Source organism: Simochromis diagramma, unplaced genomic scaffold, assembly GCF_900408965.1.
Source record: "Simochromis diagramma unplaced genomic scaffold, fSimDia1.1 OVJJ01000753.1, whole genome shotgun sequence".
Taxonomy (NCBI): domain Eukaryota; kingdom Metazoa; phylum Chordata; class Actinopteri; order Cichliformes; family Cichlidae; genus Simochromis; species Simochromis diagramma.
In genome coordinates, this window is record NW_024387523.1 from 18,135,221 (window position 1) to 18,149,993 (window position 14,773).

At 41.3% G+C, this 14,773-nt stretch overlaps 1 long non-coding RNA gene across 1 annotated transcript; it reads right to left on the reverse strand.

Annotated features, from left to right (window-relative positions):
* Positions 1 to 5,176: 5,176 nt before the first annotated feature.
* Positions 5,177 to 14,773, reverse strand: LOC120726556. Its single transcript, XR_005694338.1, has 3 exons — positions 14,762 to 14,773; positions 9,557 to 9,562; positions 5,177 to 6,689 (listed from the first exon to the last, which is right to left on the reverse strand). It is a non-coding gene; the product is annotated as an uncharacterized LOC120726556 (long non-coding RNA).

The window sequence follows — 14,773 nt, forward strand, 5'->3', positions numbered from 1 at the left end:
AAAGTATTTAATCTGAAGCTTCAACAGTATAGGAAAAGCTCAGTTTGCATTAGCAGGAACTAAATCACCACATTTTGCAGGAATAAGACCCCACCGGAGTGATGTGGGTGGGCCTCATGGGGCCAGGGCCCGCCCACTTCACCAGCAGCCCCATCCTGACTGCCCGTGCTCATTCTTAGGTTTTGTTTTCAGCTATTAAAATGAATGTTTAAATAAGCAGCAGATGAAATGTGTTTACTTTTATTAAGTTAGCAAAGGTGAATCGCAACAGTCCGCAATTCAGCGACCAGTATGTGTTAAATCTGAGCAGCACGTCACAGTTCAGAGGTTGCTCAGCAGAGAATTAAAAAACGTTCCTTAATATTTTTTTCCATTGTCTCTGTCTGTGGATGCCATATGTTGTGACACAGGCGTGACATTTTACTCGGATTGAGCGTGGTGTTTGTCCTGTAATTAAAATTATGTGTTGTGACAAATAGGTCACACCTGTAGTTAAGTGAGTGTGTATCACTCAAAGTGGCAAATGGTAAAAAAAACAAAAAAACAACTAGAGAGCAATAAATAAAACAAGATTTAGGGGAATTTTTCAGTGTGACATAAGTCAGCGTAGCTCACTCAGAAGCCCCTTTCTTATTTATATGACAGCAACAGCAGCAAAAAATGTTAATTTTCTGGCAATTACTTCATGCTTGAAGCTTTACACAGTAATAATCAGACATCTGTAGACATCTTAATATTTTTTTGGTTTTCATTTCAAGTCTGCTGAGAGAATCTTCCCCGGTCCTGTTTGAGTGGATGAGTCAGTGGATGGATGTTTTAACGGACTTTGGCTTCATCCAAGTAAACAGTCTGAGAGCAGAAGAGTAGCACATCGGCTGATTGGCTTTCTTGAAAGCATTGGCTACCATCTTACAATGTTTTCCTTTTTTATTTTTTTAAAAATCAGCGTTGCTTTCTTTATTTATTTGACTGAATCTGAATGTGAACGTGGGATGGCACATGATCCAGGAAGCCCGTTATGAAAATACTTGCTGGCTACATTGCTCCCTAAAGTGTTCTAAGTAATCAGTTAATAGAAGGCGTTTCCAGACTTCACAGCTCTTTATACGGTAAATACATAAATATCGTAATACTTTCCTCAGTGGTCATCTTTATGAATTTGGTTATGAATACTGACTTTCACTAACCGTATGAAGTTTACCATGTTAGTGGTTTGGAGTGATTCCCTGATAGCATTGGAGTCTTGCTGGGAAAACCCTTCTGGAGTCACCGGCCTATCATAGAGCTAACATTTAAAGACAACCATTTGCACCTAAGGCCGATTTAAAGCTCTATGTAACCCAGCATGCATATGTTTGGACTTGGGGACGAAGCAAGAAGACCAGAGAGAACCCATACAAGCACAGGGAGAACATGCAATCTGCTCCAGCTGACTGAACCCAGAGCCTTCTTGTTCTCCCCTGCACCAGTGCAGCCATCTAACAACTGCATTACTGTTTTAATTCAGCTTTAAATTAAATAATACAGTAATTCTGAAGAGTTACTTGAAATGTTGTATCACAGAGAGAGAAAAAAAACAAGTTTTCACAGCATGCTTTGCACTTTGATCCATTTAGTTGACTCATATTACACTAATGGACCAGAAACTGCATGGCTGAAATGACACAGTGAGTCTTATCACTCCACTACATGGATATTAGATATAATTTTATCCTCGACAATTTATGAAGTTCATTTTGTGCGAGTTTTAATGGCTTGTACGAGATGAGCGAACAGCAGTGAGCAGCTGGGTCTTTCAGTGATCAAGGTTACTCGGGAATGAATTGGATCATTCTTTTTTTTTTTCTGGGGAAGATTAAAAACTGCACGTTAGCCCCAGATGTGCTGTTGTAGTTCGGGCATGGGCTAATTTTTTTTTAAATCAAATAAATGTATCGACATTGACCGTAACTCCTAATTTTGTTCCAGAATGCACGGAAGATGCCTTAATTTTGAAAATCAAGCCCCCCTCGGTTGAAGTATGTGGGTGATACAGTAAAGAGGCAATGCTGCACCTCTGGGAGGTTTTAATAAAGACAAAATGTCTCAAATGTTTTATGTAATTTAGGGCAAACTACCTCTCTTGACTGATTACTTGTCATTTTAGTGTAAGCCATGTCCTGTAACAGTACTAATTATCACTCCCTCTAAGACAAGGGAATTGACAATGGAGCACTCAAGACTAAAATCAATCTGCACTGATGTTTGTCTGAGGGGGTGTTAATTAGAAAGAGGGGGTGATAACATCTGTCTGTCCCTCAATCACAGCTGTGGTTTTGTCTTTTTTCTTCTCCTTTCCTTTACTGTTCGTCAGGAGAAGCAGGAGCTACAGCGCAGCGATGATCGACTGCTACGATTTCTAGAAGGCCATCCTATCGCTGACCCTACCAAAAATACACCAGCGCTGCTCCTAATTAAATTATTACAGTAGATTATTTAATTTCCTGCGAGAAGCAGTCGATAATTGAAAAACAACTTGTTACTGTGCAGTTTGAGAGAATGACAACAGCTAGAGACAACACAATGGTCAGAAATTATTCAGGGAACACTCGATCATCACGGCGTGACACAAAGTCAATGAAGTTTCAGGGATGTCATCTGTCCAGCTAGGAAGCAGAAACCACGGTGAATGCATTTCATCTGCTTTGGTGCAAATGGAAGTGACAACAGGTGCACTGAAGAGACTATCGAGACAAACCCTAAAAAGGGAACCGTTTAGCAGGTGGTGGCCACAGACCATTGCATCATCCTCCTCACTGGTTTTTTCTTTAGTTTTGCTTTTCACTGGTGTCCTTCTCACTGCTGGTGGCATGGCACGTTCCCTAGCCCATTTAGGTTGCACAGGGACTCCAGCTCCAGGAATTTTTACTGTCTCCCTGCACAGTTCAAGAGTGTAGAGGAGATGCCGGGAAAGGAAAGCTCGAGAAGTCCGTAGAATGACTTCAACCAAGCAGCAGGAGCGCCATCTGGTCCATAAGAAGGAACAGGAGGAGCACTGCCAGAATGACCTCGAGCAGGTTATTCATGGGCATGTTTCTGACCAAAGGTCTTAGTGTCTGTGAGGGTGGGATGTAGTCACAGCCTAGCAGCTCAACTGGCATTCACCAGAGATCATCAGAACTAGCAGGTCCACCACTGGCACCCGATTCTCTGCACAGATGAGAGCAGGTTCACACTGACCACATGTGAAAGGCGTGAAAGAGTGTGGAGACACCTTGGTGAACGTTATGCTCTCTACAACATCATCTGTGAATAGAATAGGGCACTGGCACCAGTTTAGCTCACCTGGTTTAGAGAGAAACCATATGCTGCAAGGCTCACTGCAGCAGCCTGAGTTTGACCAAGGGTACATTAATGTGCGTCTTCCCCCAATTTCTTATCTAATGCACTAATATTCACTGTTCTGGTGAACAAACACCCTTTAATTTTTCTTTTTGTTTATTTTTTGAAAACAACAGGACACCAGTAGTCTAATTTATTAATTAATAACAATAATAATAGGTTCAGGTGTAAGGATAATAATTTTACTAATATCTAAGCATAACAGTGGATTTAGTTGAATGGACTGCAGGAGTCCTTTAAACCTGGATTCTTTCTAATGGTCAGTAGTGGTATACATCAGTCTTTACAAATAAGTCCAATTACATAGAAGTCAGTGGGAAAACGACCCTTCGGCTCATGGTTCAGTTTTCCACTTCATTATTTTGTGCATCCTTCCATAAAGCTTTGTATTAGTTTGGCTTAGGTCATGAAAAATAATCTATAACAGTAAACTCTGTCCCCAAAAGATATTGTACTCATTACACTCTGAATAATTTCACTAACGCTATCACCACCAGTGGGCATGCATTGCCTGGCTAAATAGCTCATTACACCACCTAGTGGTACAAGCTGATATTTGACAAAAGTACAGCCCAGCCCTGCTTAAGCTTCAGCTGATATCCCTTCAACAAAGTACTGCACACAGATGCTTTTGGAAATAAAAAAATGAAGTTTTTTTCTTAACATTTTCTTAAGAAATGTAAAGAAAGCTTTTTAAAATAGGAATTTGCAATAAGTAACTTTAACAATCGTGTATGAGTCAAGGATATCTATCGTAGGCAACAAACCAGTGCTCTCAGTTTAAGCCGCAGACCCAATCTTAGCTTTTCCATAAAGTGTCAACATTTTAAATTTTTAACTTTTACCCTGTGGCACTTCCGTGTTTTTGTAGTGCCACTGATCACCAGTGTTTTTGCTGTCAAAGTGAAAGATTTAGCATGCGTTTGAGAATGCAAAAAAAAGGCACGCATCCATCCATAACTGCCTCTTTAAAAATGTACTACGGTTCTCCCAGCAGCGTCACATCACTTGTCCTCCATGCTGACAGCGAGGACGGCAGTAAAGCTTCTAATCTCTTGATCCCCCTGTCCTGTTCAACCTGATGGATTCATCCACAATCACTGCATGTCAAAATACAGCAGCCTTGAGACACACAACAATCACAACAGCATATGGCGGTGCTTCTGCTGTTGCAGAGGGATATTCACACAGGGGTCTATGCGTGGTGGAAGGTTATCGGTCTGCTCCTCATTTTACACCAAATATCACATGAGTTTCTAGCTCAAGTCAAGTCATCATCATAATAATGATGAAGATGAAAAAATCCTTCACTGTCATTCCGTCTTAATTCATGAAAGCCTGCAGACCTTTGTGGTGACGTGCCATTATGAAGTCTCCCTGGTCTTCATTAGTTTTTATTCCAAACTTTTGTTACAGAGTAAGAACAAAAGAGAAAAGGGAATAAAGGAAGAGGAAATAGAGTTGGGAGCAAAGGAAGACAGAGGTAGAGAGACGGCAGAGATATCAAAGAACATTTGCACTTTAAATGTATTTCTGCTATCAGTTTAAGAGCAATGTATCCAGCTGGAATGCAGAAAAACTGGAGCCTTTGGGTAAATGCAGTGAAGTGTAATATCTAAATATGCATAAACCTGCAGTGTATAATTACAGATGCAGACTGAAGTGCTGATGACAGAGAAATGGTCTCAGGGTCACGGCTCCTCTAAAGATGTAAAGTGGAAGATGTTTGACATATTCTTCCAATAATAAAAAAGGTACTGCCATCTAAAAAAGAGAAAAAAACAACCTTCTTTTCAATTTGTTCGACGTCAATAACACCGTGTGCTCCCAGAGAAATAAAACAGATCGAGTGAAATTGCACTGGAAACCATATTGGCGATGATTCATGTTCGTGCGAGGGCTCGTTGTGTAAGCGGCCGCTTGTCTGGGCCCTTTAAAGGTGATCAGTGGGAAAAGGATCAGAGAAACAACTCACTATTGTTAACCTCATGCATTTTTAATGCACATCCCTTCAATATTTGATGGGCCCAGAGACTTTGCAGATATTGTGGTGTCAACTGACACACGTCGGCTTTCGCAAATCTGGCTCCGAAGTTTAAATCTCAATTCTGTGAAAAAGAAAAGAGGCCACGCTTTCTGTGAGCTGTGCTTATTTTTTTCTTCTCCTGCATCAAGAAAGAAGGGAACATTAGCAGCATGTGTGAAATTAGGGCTCTGGTTTGGTTTTGTAAGCTGCTTTTCTTTTTTTTTATTGTGCTGACCTGATTTTCAAAGCCAACTGAGCATCAAGCTTGAACACTGACATGTTATTGTGACATATTATTATGACAGACGTGTTATTGTTACCTTTAAAATAAAGAAAAGTAAATCTATTAGAAAACAGTAGTTTCACTTATCCAGAACAAACAAATGCATGTGAGGATATACAGCACAACTAAAACCTGAATCACTACGACCCCAACCCTGCCCCTGGAAACCTAATCACTCAGTGGTTTGTTGTGCCAACAGCACCGTGTTTGCCGTCCTCAGGTGATATTGACTGAATGATTACCTGCAATGAAACAAAGACTGTATTGCAGTCCCTTATCTCGCTATCAGATGACTTTTACATGTTGAGCACATATCATTTATGTCAAGGTGCGGTTTGTCTCCGTCATGAACGAAGGTTTACCCACGTGTCCCCTGTAGATCATTAACAACTTGGGTCCTTAAAATCAGTCATATCTAATTAAAATAAATGCTAAGAAACAGTTACCACCTGAACCCTCAGACTCAACTTCTTTTTCTTATCCCCACCAAATTATATTTTTATATTTTGAAAACTGTGAACTACTGTGCAAACAGTAAGACAAGTGGAACTGATTACATAATTATTACATAATAATTATTATTATTATTACATAATAATAATAATGTGTTTGTGTGTTTAACAGGTGTTTGTTTGAGTTTGGGAAATAAAAGGAGTTGGGACCCGGAAACGGCTAATGATATCAGACTTAAGAGGCGGATCCTGTTAATCTATGGCAAATAATGACCCAGTCTCTTTATTTTATGAATCATCTGGGTAACCAGTGGATGTTTTGTTTCTGAGTTTTTTGTTTTTTTTAGCATAACACCAGACCAACAGTGCAGGTGTACATAAGTTGTAATTGCAACTTCAGCATCTAGCTAGCGCGACAAAGGATAAAGAGAGAACATAAAGAGAGTGACTTTTTAAGTGGCAGGTAATTTTAAATGCAGCGTTTCTATGAGCTCAACAAACATCAGCAAATACACAAACTGTGTGCAGTTTGTCTCACAGTGTGTTGCTAGCTAAAGGTCCAGCTAACTTCACTCAGAGATGGAAAAAGATAAGAAAGAGGGCAGGAGAGGAAGAATAGAGGTTAGATGTAACGGTAATGACTGCTCAGTGGGATTTAAGAAATGGGAATGTAAAGCTTACATCTAAGTCTTTATGTTTTTAAAGCAGATATTGGGTCTGTACATTTAACATTATGTTTTTTTTATATTGTGAAACATGCTGTAGACTAACTGAGGTAGACTAACTGTGTTATTTAAAGACTGCGTGAAAATCCTCTGCAGGATAAACAGTTCAGTTTGCTGTACTGTGATGGATTTAAAGTAAAGAACAGTGTGTGACTGGTGCACAGCAGCTGTGGTGCTCATGGTCAGAGTTAGGTTACATCAAGTGTCGCAGAGATTAATCTGAATTTAAGCTGATGCTGAGTTTATTCACTGAATTCCACCTTTATACCAACTGTACAGTGTCTAATATAAAGACAGAATAAACTGTGTACTGTCAGTGTAGAGGATGGAAATCAGCCAGGACAACTCATTAAACATCTGCTGACATCTGGTTAAATTCAGGTGTGTAAATCCACAAAAAACAGTGAACCTCAGAGCAGCTAAACTATTTCCTCACTTGTGACTTCACTGTATCCTACACCTAATTTGCTTGAGATACACCCATGAGTTAGGGCAACATCCAAAATTGAAAGCTTAAAAGTTTAAGCTTCCCGTAGAGAGCAGTGCTGTTGATTTGCTTGAGGCGTGTGAGTGTTTCCTGCCTCAGCTGCTCGTGTGTGTCTGACTTTTTACCTTTTTTATGGGCGTTTCAAGGACAGCTGGTATCAGAACATAATTTTGCAGTACTTTTTGTCACTGAGCCGGATGTCTTTCGGTTTTTGCTGGGTTTTCCTCTCCATTCATGCCCATTTGATGTATCCCAGGAGTTTATCCATGAGATGTCTAATGTTTTCTTGTTGTCTTATAAAGTGGAAGGATGATAGATCCAGTGGAAGGATGGATCTATCAAAAATGCACGTGACTAAGGTCTGAGCTCTCATTACTTAGACTAATTTATAAAACAGGCCACAAGGCTTTAAAAATCCAGCAAATTCATCTACAGCGCATCAGAGGTTCAGAATAAAAGCCTCAGCATGAAACAAACTTTGATGCTCTTCACCAGTGGGTTTTCCACAGTCACCAGAGAGGAAGAAACAAACAGAAAACTCTATGAATGAGTGGGAGGTTAAGAGAAAGGACCCAGAAAAGAACACAATCGTGACACAGATGCAGGAAAATGGGTGATGATGATTGATCTGTGTTCATGTGATGACCTGCGTGCATGTATGCATGTGTGCTGACTTTTTCACACCGGCTACATGGGAGTTTAGTTTTTAAGAGTAGTTCATTCAGTCTTCAGGCTGTTGACAGACTTGCAGGAAACAAGAACAAGAAAGATGAAGAGACATGCTGAATGAATAAATAAAAGTATTATATTGACAGCAGCACCTGTTTATGCATGGCTGACTTCAAGGGGGTTGATTTAACAAACAAGAGGAGTGGGGGGGAAATCACAAATTGGCTGGGTGAATTATTAAAAAACAGACAAATTGTTAAATTAAGCCAGTCTCTGGAGAGACTGAGCTTATCTGGAAGCAAGACATAGACCAAAAAACAAGTGAATAGATGAATATTTATGCTGAAAATGTAAAGATGTTTTATGTTTTAACAGGAAGCCTGTGTCTTTTCCTTTGCATCCTGCTGTGATTTCAAATGTGGGGACCTCAAAACTGCAGCTGCTTGGAAAAACTTTCTGTATTACTGTCCACAAGCCAGTGCATGAAATATAATTGGGCAGTTTCACTTATTGTGGCCAACTTGTACATGAAAGGAGTGGAAAAGAGGGCTCTGTTATCCTACCCTGGAACACCAAGTCATCAGTTCAGGTATGTGGATGACACCTGGGTGAAAATCAAATCTCAGGATGTACCACAGTTCACTGATCACAGTAACTCGGTGGACCAACACATTCACCATGCACGACATAAAAAAGGACAGGTTAGACTATCAGTAATGGGGGACATCTAAAAGCTGATGTGTACCGTAAACCATGCATATGGATCAGTATTTAAGGTTTGACTCTTATCGTCTCAGCATAAACTGGGTGTCATGTCGAAGACCATCCACACAGAAACAGCAGGCAGGGAAGCAGAAGAACATCACATCAAGAAGGCTCTGAGTAAATGTGGTTATCCCAGCTGGACATTTTTCAAAGCTGAGAAGGCACCTAAAGAAAACTCCAGGTGATCCAGGAGAGAAGGACAGCTCCTTCCTAAGCGAAAATCCTTAGTGATCCTTTATGTGTCAGGAGTGTCAGAACAGCTGAGACAAATTTTCTCCAAACACGGCATTTTAAAACAAGAAATGTCAAAAATTGGTCCACCCTAAGGATCGGATCCCCGGTACAAACAGAGTATTATAGTTTACGCTGTTAAGTTAAGGATTGCCATGAGTTATACATCGGGAAACCAAACAACTGTTGGGGAGGCGGATGGCACAACACAAAAGAGCTAACTCGTCAGGCCAGGACTCCGCAGTCTTTTTACACCTACAGGCCAGTGGACACTCTTTGAGGCATGAGGATGTACTCATCCTGGACAGGGAGGAACGCTGGTTTGAGCGCGGAGTCAAGGAGGCCATTTACATGAAAAGGGAAAGACCATCGAGGAGGGGGCTGGTGTTTACCTTCAGGGGACCGTCATATGAATTTTTCGGTCACTTGGATTCTGACACCACATGAACAAACTTTTAAACACTTCAGTTTTGAGATTCTCATATGACATCATGCACACATTAGAGTTGTCCGCCATATTGAATGTGATGCAACCACCAGTTGCTAGGGAAACATTTGCTTTTGGAGGCGGTTCCTGGAGGCTGGTGGTGGACCAAAAAACCTCGTGGTCATTGCTTTGGTCGCTAGCAGAACAGTTGCCTGTAATTTTTCCTTTCAGGGCAAGCAGGGCTTACCTAGTCATATCTAAAAACAGTCACCAATTATCAATTAAAAAGTGAAAGTGATATTTCCCATCCTCTTATAAAGCTTCTTGCCTATTTGCTTCCATTCTTTGCATCGCTGCCATCTTGTGACCGCAGTTCGCTTTTGTCTCTGAAAGCTGTTCTCGCCTTGGATCCTGCTGAAAACTGTAGCATGTCTCCATTTCACAGGTGCGGTAACAATGCCTGGTGCTCTCCGAGCTAACAGGTTAGCAGTTTTTCTGTTTGTTTGCACATGCACATTATGGATAAGCCTGTGGTGTTTGACACAAACTAATGGGAGGCGCGCAATGAAAGCTGCCTCTGGCTCTACTTTTACTGCTCTGAGATCAGTTACAAGTTGCACTTTGGAAACAAAGCATTTCCTGGTAAACAACCTTCTATGATTTGTCATCATGACATGGGTTTCTTCTCGCCAACCACCTTGGCAAACCTCTTTGATGTAGAAAAGATGGAGTGTGAAAAGGTTATTAGTAACTACTTTAGCATTTTAGCAAGGAAACTTCAACGATCAAGAGGAGACATCAAATTTGAAAAAAACAAAAACAAAACAGGCGTGCTGAATAGGTCAAACCTCAGCTAGCACTTTCAGCATCTCTGCGTAATCACTCAAGTTAAAACAACTGTTTTGCCAACACAGAGATATAGATTTAGAGATATGTGGTCCTCACAGGAGAGTCACACAAACATTATTTTGTAGAATATGATGTACTATAGTAGATTATACAGTTTAGTTTGTGTGTTTCAGTAGTAGTATTAATCCATATAACACTGATTTGGAACATATTCCTGCAGAATCATGTTTTTATTCTTACATTTATGTACAACACAGATCTGTATGTGGTGAGGTTTAACAGGATTTAGATATATTTTCTTTCCTATGTTTCCTCTGTGACTTTACTGCTCATAAACACAAATGAAAGAAGCCTAATCTCTGGAAAGGAGGGGGTTACATCTGTGAAGGAAAGTCAGTCATCCAAAGTCAGTCTCCTTGTGCTAAGAGGGTACGTGGGATGGATGGACAGGTAATTTGCACCGGAGAATAACTGTGCCCAGAACAGCAGGGGTCAGTGGGCTCCAACATGACTCTATGTTGCACCGGTCACTTCATGTGGTTGTCAGTGCACTGCTTTCTATGAAGGCTTGTTCAAGTGTGTGTGTGTGTGTGTGTGTGTGTGTGTCTTATAAACAGCTCTGATGCACGATGACCATGTAGAGAAGTGGTCAGCCTAGGCAAACTTTGAGGTTACAAGGCTGCTGTGAGTCTGTATTGATTTATGTCCCGCCTCACATTACTCACATTGTGTCTGACAATGGTGCAATTGTGGAGTTGCCATGACTCCCTGACAGGATGGGAGAAAGATGAAGATGTCATGATGAAATCAACATGGGAAGAAATAAAGTTCATTGTATACGTCTATAACTTACCCTATGGCTCCAGCTGCTACATCAGCACAGTGTCTTCCACACGGCTCTATCCCATCTTCTGAAAAGAGGGGTTACCAAAAAAAAAACCAAACTACCAGGAAGGAAAATGAGCGAAAGCATGACTCAACATGTCACTTCAATCTTCCTCACTAGAAAAGGGGGCATGAACTTCTTAGGTTAGCATTCATTGAGTATTGTTGTCATCTGTGTAGAAGAGTTGGGTGAGTAAGTGTGCTCAGGATGTATGAGAGTGGGTTTGTGTGTGAGAGTGAAACTCATGGACTGTCCTGAAAATGGGTCTTTGCTTCCATTAAGAAGCTTGTATACATGAAATATTTCAGAGGTGGTCCAGTGCCAGTGAGTACTGACACTGTATTTAAAAGATATGAAGTCTCAAGTTTGGCATTATGGCCATCTTTGTTTTTTGGAGGGGGGAGTGAGTACATTTGGAAGAAAAGATGTCAGTTATGAACTAAGACTAGCAAGCTCAATTGGGAGTCTATAGCAAAAATTTCTTGAATGCCTTGTGGCAATATTAACCACACAGCGAGCCCTGTCATCACATATTTGAATTAATTGATTGATTGAATCTTTATTTTGAACATGTTGAAAAAGTACAACAAAATAGAATTAAAAGAGACAAATGAACAAAGCAAAACAAAAGGAAAACGAGCAACCACAACTCCAAATAACGTTCATGTTCAAAAAGGAGCAGGAAGAAGCATAAGCTTATTTAATCCCACCCCTTTTCCACTATCTAGTATCAATAGACTACAGAAATACCTCCTTGCAATTACATTATATGTTATATTATATGTTATATTTGAATTAAAAACACGACAAATAGTCTTGAGAGATCTTAAGAGTGTTAAGTGTGGGTGACAGCAGACTGTAAGCACTTTCCTCGTAATCCAGGCAGCTAGCAGCCTCTAACAATGCAATAATGCTAAGCCACAATATTAATAAGAGCTAGCTCAAGCAGGCTTGGAGACCAGTTGCAGACCTGCTGGCAATCTGATTGCAAAGGAAAAATGCATGTTCCCCAACTGTTTGGCAAGTAGTTACTGGGGGTTGTTGGGTGAAATTAGTTACAATAAGGGCCAAAAACCTCCTTGGGATTGCTATGGTTGCTAGCTATTTGCCAGTGTCACCTTTACTTTGTATGGAAATTGCAGATTTGTTTGCAAACAATCATAAACTAACCACTGAATTGTAAATGGACTGGTTCTTATGTAGTGCTTTTCTACTCTACCCGAGCACTCAAAGCACTTCATACAGCATGCCTCATTTACCAATTCATACAAGCTATTTTATCTGTGCTTGCTTTCTAACATTCACACAGATGGACAAGGATATTTAGCATGCAGACTGGAGCAGGTAGGGATCAAACCGTCAATTTTCTGTAGTAGATGATCTGCTCTACCTCCTGACTTGCAGGCACCCCACTGGGATTGAAACTCTGTTTCCAAAACTGGAAAAGGTGAACATTCAGCATTGTGTAACTGAGGACTGGCAATCAACTTTAATGTCAGCAACCAATCACAAAGGGCTTAAAACTTTTTGGGTATTTCAAAATGTGAGTCTTTGGGGACTTGCTCAATTTTGGAGCCAGATTCAAGTGGTTACTCAGTGAATGACAGTTTTTGATGTTTTAGCTTCCTTCTTTAAACTGCTTGTTCCTTATAGATGAGGTGGATGAGGTAAAGTCTTGGCCTGACACAAACGGTCCCAGAAGCAACCACAGAGAACTAACAGTTGCTGCATCAGGACATAAGGATGACTTTAACACCTTATTTTTAGCTCCCTGCTGAGCAAAATCTGTCTGTACATTTCTGTCCACAGCTCTGTTCAGCAGGCATGAGAGGCAACAGAGAAAAATCCAACTGCACACATTACATGACACCGCGCACAGTAAGAGATGGAGCAGACATTAGCAACTTAAGACAACGCATGAGAGCTAAATGAAAAATAAAATGGGGAAAAATGCATAAAATGTTTTTATGTCAGTCCGGTCAGGAGAAGTTTTTTGAGTTTTTTGTTTTTCCCTGTCTTCACTGTGTGTGTCTTGTTATCTGTCTGAGTGGAGAGCCTCATTATCTCATGGGCAGGCTTGTTTTCTGGTTGTCTCTGTGATGAGGCGGAGCGCAAACATTTCTTGGCTGTGAGTTGGGGTCAATCTGCTTGAAAAGTCTTTGAAGACTGTGAAATACAAGACAAAATCGATGTGCATCTCTCTCTCTCTGTGGTTTCCTCTCCCTGCCACTCGTGCCACACATCTGCCCCCTCTTTACCGCCTTCCTGACACCACCTCAACTCAGAGGCTTCAATTGGATGTGAAGGCACATAAAGGGTGGGGGGGGAGGGTGGAAGGGATGGTCACATTCCTCTGGAGCCTCGAGGACGTCACGCCCGTCATCGCCTCAACGTCAAGACTGCGTCAGCTGCCAGCTCTGCTCCGTACGAATGGGGTCGGCCAAATCCGCCCACGCCTCGGAGTATCAGGTGAAAAATCAGGTCCCTCCAAGAAGAAAGAAAGAAACTTCTTAACTCATTCACAGCAAACGTAGCAGCGCATAGATGACTCAAAATGACTTTTTACCCAGTAAAGTGTGTTTGAGTTATGATGCACTTTCTTCCCTTCTTCTTCCCTTTTGCCCCCACTTGAGATCATCATGACTGAGATTTGATCTGATTTGACACCGCAATATACATGCAATGTGTCTCTGAGGGTAGCCCTATGAAGCTATATAAACTTGCAGTATTGCACAGCACTACTGTGTAGTGCTGTAATGCTCACCCTCGCCCAGCCATGTGACAGAAACTGCTCATTTCAGAAAACAGAAACCAGGGTTTCCTAAAGTAGGTGTCAGAGGGGGAAAGGGTTAAAAAGAATCATTTTTAATGGGACCGTAATGGGAATGTGCTGTTGAACCTCACGTTAAACCTCCATTTTTAACTTGTTAGTGGTTTTAATGGAGCTAGCTAGCTATCTGAAAGGTCCTCATGCATTTTAATCATTACTTCAATTTCTTCATGATTTCTTGATTCGGTTATTTTTCATTTTTTCCCTCTTATTAACTACTAAAAACTGTGAAACTATCTTTCAGCTCTTTGGTGGCTAAAGGTGACTGAAGCTTTCGGCGGATTCTGGCAGAACAGTCGAGTTTGTGCCGCCACCAAGGCGAAGCAGTCTGGATCTCGGTGCTCTGCGGGGCCTTCTCAGTCTGCTGCAGCTAATTGGCTCCTCTGAGAGCCGTGTACAGTCACTCATAAACACAGTGGATGCAGAAATCCACACGAAAAACACTGACACACCAACTCAGGACCTCCCAGCCATCTGCTGGGGGCTCGCACATACAGGTGCTCCTGTTTTCCCAACTCTGAGCTCAGGAGACGCTCGGGGTCCCAGCAGCCTGCTGTTGTGTTTGATCAGTGACGCCGCGCCGCTTCTTGTCATTGTGATTCTGCAAACCTGCGGTTCACAACTCATGTCTGTCCAAACACCTGTTTCTTTTGTAAGAATCCCCCTCTCTCTGCCCGAGGACCAGAAGAGCACTTTACACAACAAGAGTGCTCATCATCATCATCATCACTTTTATGGCCCACAGAAGACCTGCATTTCACA